Source organism: Felis catus, chromosome E1, assembly GCF_018350175.1.
Source record: "Felis catus isolate Fca126 chromosome E1, F.catus_Fca126_mat1.0, whole genome shotgun sequence".
Lineage (NCBI taxonomy): Eukaryota > Metazoa > Chordata > Mammalia > Carnivora > Felidae > Felis > Felis catus.
The window spans coordinates 54,550,582-54,556,860 of record NC_058381.1 but is presented as its reverse complement, the minus strand read 5'-3'; the positions used below and the strand labels follow the sequence as shown (position 1 = coordinate 54,556,860).

The 6,279-nt window shown below is 53.0% G+C and overlaps 1 long non-coding RNA gene across 1 annotated transcript; it reads right to left on the bottom strand.

Moving 5' to 3' along the window:
• Positions 1 to 517: 517 nt before the first annotated feature.
• LOC111557787 lies at positions 518 to 3,972 on the bottom strand. The gene is made up of 3 exons (XR_006589541.1): positions 2,971 to 3,972; positions 2,306 to 2,411; positions 518 to 2,019 (listed from the first exon to the last, which is right to left on the bottom strand). It is a non-coding gene; the product is annotated as an uncharacterized LOC111557787 (long non-coding RNA).
• Positions 3,973 to 6,279: the final 2,307 nt, after the last annotated feature.

Here is a 6,279-nt window from a genome sequence, read left to right as displayed (position 1 = left end):
AAAAGCTAGCATGAAATAGCTTTTGGGGGGGGGAATGAGAGTATTTTTGCCACCTAGGGTGGTAAAGATTTTTTAGATAGGACACGGAACATGATAACCATAAAAAAGAGAAATGAGAAAATTAGGCTTTCCCAAAACTCAGAGCTTCTCCTTGTCAAAAGATATCATTCATGAAACTAAAAGCAAGCCAGAAACTGGGGAGGAAATATTCACAAAACACACATCTGACTAAGGACTTGTGTTTAGGGTTTACAATGAATGTCTACAGCTCAGTGCTGAAAAGACAAACAACCCAATCCAAAATAATCAAAAGATATGGAACTACTTTATAAAGAAAGACTTATGAATAGCCAATAAGCACATAGAAAAGGGCTCAACATTTTATTAGTCATCAGGTAAACGCAAATTTAAACCACAATGAAGTCTTTTACACACCCACGAACCGGTGACACGTGTAAACAGCGTGGAAGAATCTCACCGAAGTGATGCGGGTAGAAAGAATCCAGGCACAAAAGAGTGCATCCCATGTGGTTTTATTTATATGGATCTCTGGGGAAAAAAATCAGGCCAGTGGTTGCCTGATGGGGTGGAGATATTGACTGGGAAGAGACACTACAGATCATTCTAGTCCTATATTGTAATGAGGGGTTGGTTTGCTGGGGTTCAGACCACGTTACCCTGAAATCTGGCACCTTGGCACATTCAACGTTTTACGCTTAACGGATTTTGTAAATGGCAGAATCAAGAAGGTCGCTGTGACCTTCCCCTCCCCTCCCTTCTTCCCTGAAATTCTTATCACCGGAGATCGGAATCTGGGGCCAAGCACGGCAAATTTGTTCGTGCAAACAAACCTTGCCAAACTAACCCTTCTTTTTTTTTTATTCTTTTTCCTTTTTTTTTTTTTTAACTAACCCTATTTTTCTAATTACTTCTTACCCACTTACTACCCCCGGTGCAAACCCTTTGGTCTTGTCCATTCTTCACTAATTTATTGGTTCTATTTTTTTGGTCTAAAACGTGTAAAAGCTTTCTGCTCCGGTCACTTCTTTGGATCTTCCTTTCCTTGTGAAGGCTCCTATGGACGTGTAAAAATGGGATAACACGTGTAGACTTTCCTCCTGTTAATCTGTCCCTGCCAGTTTAATTTTCAGACCCAGCCAGGGACTCTAAGGTGGTCAAGGAAAACTTTCTCCTCCCCTACAAGTTATATGAATGTATCCATTTGTCAAAAACGTAGAGTGAAGCTTTGTGCATTTCAATGCATTTAAGTTTTATCTAAAAAAAAAAAAAAAACCCTGCAAAAAAAAAGAAATCAACAGGAGGGATGCCACGCGGAAGGAGGCATCGCTAAAAGAAACATGCAGGACGCTGATAATTGCCGGAGCCCCACGATGGGTCCACGGGGGCTCATTACCCCATTCTGTTCATTTGTATAGATTTGTCATCTTTTGTGATAAAAACCGGGACTGGAAAAAAATGCATGGGGCGGGGGGTGGGGTATCGCATCTTTGGCTCCGGGCCCTCTGGAAATGATCAGAGAAGGCGCCTCCCGGAACGAAGGCACAATCCCGCCAGAGTCGGTGCTCCCTGCGCCCTCTTGGCCGTCTGTATACGCCCGCCAGGAATGTAATATCTGGAGGCATCTTGCCAAGAACTGTCTGAAAACGGCACACCCCTGAGCTTTGCTGTCATGCGCAGAGTCAGGACGCGTCCGGACAAGGGATGTGAGCCTCTGACAGATTTCAAGCTCTTCCTGACAGTTTCTACTGATACTTCCTCAAGGTGACCTGGCTTCTGCAGACCTGGTTTCTCCCTCCGTCTCAGGGCTGAGACAGCTGGGCTGGGAGCTGGTCCCTTCTCATCTGTGGGCCCTGTTCTCAAGGGCTCCTGACAGATCGGAGCGGGTCACAGTAAAGCAGCCCCTTCTTTTGCTGCGACACAGGCTTGCACAGTTTTCTCCCCCGGGAGCTTTCTTGCACTATTCGTTACAGGTGTCCATTTCGGTTCTAGCAGGAGCCACTGTTGGAAAGTTTGTCTCATTTCCTTCCATGAGAGGGTGACCCCCACAGGAGCCCGCTCAGAGATTCTAGAACGCCTGCAGCCGCACAGCTCAGCAGTGGGAGCAGTGCCTTCCCCTGGGACCAGGCTGGTGAGGAATGTTCTGTGCGTGCTCCCACCCAGCTGATCAAAGGGCAAGATCTCTGTGAGGCTGGGAGCCAGCCTACTGTTCCAAGGGTTTGTCCTCCCTCCCCACCTCTGCCCCTGCCCCCCTTCCCTGACCCACTGTCTGGTACTCCCTGCATACTTGGCTTTCTTGCCTGTCTTCTTAGCTTGCAAGGAGATGAAATTAAAGAATTCCAGCACATTCACTCTTCACCCCGCCCCCAGAGAAGATGCTTGTTTTTTGTTAACTTGAAAAAGAGGGGGCGCCTGGGTGGCGCAGTCGGTTAAGCGTCTGACTTCAGCCAGGTCACGATCTCACGGTCCATGAGTTCGAGCCCCGCGTCAGGCTCTGGGCTGATGGCTCAGAGCCTGGAGCCTGTTTCCGATTCTGTGTCTCCCTCTCTCTCTGCCCCTCCTCCGTTCATGCTCTGTCTCTCTCTGTCCCAAAAATAAATAAACGTTGAAAAAAAATTAAAAAAAAAAACTTGAAAAAGAGAAAGAAAAAAAAACCACTTTAAAATATACATACAAATTAAGGATTGAAAGCTCACATTTCCTTCCCCCCACCTCCTCCCTGAAAATAATTTAGTGCTTCCTGTGTTGTTGTTGTTGTTGTTGTTGTTTTCTCCTTGTACACTGCTTGGATCATCGCGGGGGCAAATCAAGCGAGAAACCCCAGGAAATCTTTGGGAGACATGAAGTTCAGTAAGGCTCCCCTGTCCCCCACCAGCACCTCCGTGAATCACAGGGAGCACCCACCCTGAGGTGGGGGTCTGTGGTGCTGGAGAGGGCATTTATCGAGCTTACTGTTGTCACAGGATTCTTATCCACATCATCAGGGAAGATAGCAGGAGGAAGCTGGCAAGGGGTGAGAGGCCACCAGGCAGACCGTCCTTTATTGAGGCAAACTGCTCCTTTAATTCCTGTGACAGAGTAATACAGTCTCCCAGCCTGTGACCTTTTCTCGGGCCGTTATAGAAGTCAAATTTGCTTCAGTCAGGAGACATCGTTAGCAGGCTTCATCATAAACACCACACGTAAGGTGACCCCGCCAAGTGCCGAATGGGAAAGAACGTGCTAAACCCGCTGGTGTCCACGGCACGCAAGCCAGAGGAGCCCAGGCAGGTGGCGGGGTCTGCCGGGGCGCGGACCCGCGGCTCCCCAGAGCGCCCCACCCTGAGAGGGACCGCCGAGGGGGACCTGGGCTGCCCGGTGGGGTTGAATGACCAGGTGATGCACTAGGCGCTCACCTGTCTGGACAAGCTGCTGGGACCCCCCCGATCGCCCTGCATGGCTGCAAGGTGCGCCTCAGGCTCCTTTTGGCCACAGGTTTGGCAGAGCTCAGGGAATTCTTGAGCTGGGCAGTTATCTGGGACTTCAGGGTCTCCAGGAAAGAGGCCTGGTTGGACGGGTCTGAGGTCACAGAGCCAGCCAGTGACTGAATTGTCCTCGAACCTGGGCCTCCTGTCCCCTAATCCGGTCTCTGTGCTAAATCCAGTGCATCAAAGATGCTTGGGAGGGGGAGGGGGAGAAGAGGCAGCCACTTATTCTAGGGAGGCCGTTTTGGGAGTCCAAACCCTGGAGTTCCAGGCAAAACCTCAAGGAACCTTCTCTTCGCAGGAGAACATTCCCTGTGCTCCCAGAGGCAGCCTTGGGTGGGGCCGTCCCTGGAGGCCAAGGCCTGTAGGGGGCACTGTTGGTTCAGTTGCTGCTTCGATGCGAGGTTGAGGGGGGTGGCTGGTACAGGACAACGGAGGTGGGACAACCCAGAGTGGCCCAAGTCGGCGGCGGGACTGTTCCGACTACAGCTCCGCCCCTGGTCCCCCCCACCCCCACCCCGCCCCCCGACCCCCGGGGACCCGTGCAGGGCAGTTTCTTCCTGGCCTTCATCGTCTTTATCACCGTCGACTATTACTAGGCACTGGCTTCCCGGCAGGCATGACGCCAAGCATTTGACGTGGTTCCTGTCGTTCAGTCCTCATGGCAACCAGTGACGTCAGTGCTAACGGCCCCCTGTTTTACAGATCCGGAAACATAAGGGAAGGACATTGCGACCCTTCAGGGTCTGTCCGGGCTCCCACCCTGGACGATTCTGTGCCGCCCTGCTGACTTGCTTTTGAGTGTGAGAAAGCGGGGCAAAGCCTGTGCCCCTCCCAAGGGCACATCCGGGTAACTAGGGCGTCATAGCTCGCTGGGTCACTGTCTGGATAGACACGTTTGGAGATTTCTGTCAATTTCTGGGAACTTGGAGATCTCTCTTCTGGAAAACGTCTGCACATGCCTTCTTCTCTTTGCTTCTAGAAACAGGAGTAAGAGGCCCCAGGGCGTGGCTGCCAAGGCCCAGTCTGCAGGGCGATGGCAATTCTATGACAATGGAGGGCCCCGAATGAGGTCCGTGGGGTGGGACCCCTTCAGCGGCGATATCATCTTCCCGGGAAGAGGGGCTCCCCAGGAAGACAGTCAGACATTCCCCTCGGATCTGAAAAGGAACAGCGCTTGAACACTTTCCCATAAGGGGGAAGAAACTGTAGCTACAGGCTGTGTTCTTCGGGCTCTTAGAGAAGAGCCGTTACCTGCCCGACCCCAGAAGGACACCAGCCGGAAGCTATGATCCAACAAGTGCCGTGGTGCCAGAGCTCCTGGGGGTGGGGGCGGGTGTCATGGCCCTGGGGCAGCTTCGCGATGGCATGAGGAACACAGCTGTCCCTGCTCAGGAGGACCGTGGCCTCATGGGAGGTGATGGTGATGGGATCACACATCCTCCCGCGCCCGTCAGAGCGAAATGGCTAAAACCATACAGGAAAAGTACTCCCGCTGAATTCATTACGTACCGAGAAAATGCCCCATGAAGAGGAGATCAGAGCGGAAAGGAAATATTCCAGAAAGTGTCTTAGGAACGAGTGTTAAGCCAGATTTTAAAGGTCACTTCTTTCCACCCACTTACCCGTCCTGACCGATGCCTCAGACCTGTGCTAACTGAGGTCCAGGGAAAGTGATGCAAACTGATTCGTTCATCTATGTATTCGTACCACAACCCAAAGGTGAGGGTTTGATGAGGGTTTGCAGTGACCCGGGTCGGGGGGCGGGGGGAGGTTCCAGGACAGGGGGCTTGGTCCACAGAGCCTCTGAGGCAGGAGGGATGTGGATTGTGGGCGAACAATTAAGGACACTGGAGTTCTTTTCCCTACTTCTTCAAAACAGAATGATCCGGCGGTTTTAACGAGACCGATTTGAAGTTCTGGACTGCAAGACGGTGGGCACTCTGACATCTTACCCGGGCTGGCTCGGGGCTACTCATGTGAAAAATATTTGTGAAGGGGCGCCTGGGTGGCTCAGTCAGATGAGCATCCAGCTTCGGCTCAGGTCACCATCTCCCGGTTCGTGGGTTCGAGCCCCGCGTCGGGCTCCGTGCGGACGGCTCGGAGCCTGGAGCCTGCTTTGGATTCCGTGTCTCCCTCTCTGCCCCTACCCCCCAGCTCTCTCTCTCTCTCTCTCTCTCTCTCTCAAAAGTAAATAAACATCAAAAAAAAAAAAAGATTCATGAAGAACCTGTGTGTCCTGCTTGCACTGTGCCAGGTGAGTCGAGAAGTGAGAGCGAGGCGAAGACGGACAGGGAGACAGTACATGTGCGTCCTCACCACTGTCACCGTGGGGCTCACGGGCTTTAGAGCCCGCCTGCCTGACCCGAGCGTTTCCTTTCCAGTGACGTGCCTGTGTGGCTGGGACGCACCGATGAGCCTCTGTCTCCCAGTGTGTGTGTGTGTGTGTGTGTGTGTGTGTGCGCGTGCACGTGCCCGTGTGAGCACATGTAGGCAGGAGGGGGCTTTCTTGGGAAGGGACGAATGGGGACAGGCCGGGCCTGTGGCCCATGTTTGAAAGGCCGTCAGGGAGCTGAGTTGTGGGGGGGCCTGGCTGGTCAGAAAGTCACGTCGGGAGCACCCGAGGTCGGCTGAAGAAGTGTGGCTGGGGACCCGCAGGAGGAGGGTGTTGGCAGTGCAGAACCAGGAACAGAGAGCCCACCTGTGTCCCCAGGGCGGGGGAGGGGCAGGGGCGTCACCGCAGTGGCAGCCTGGAGGTGGGTCCTTGGGGGGGAAGCCCAGGCGGCTCCGGGAGGCA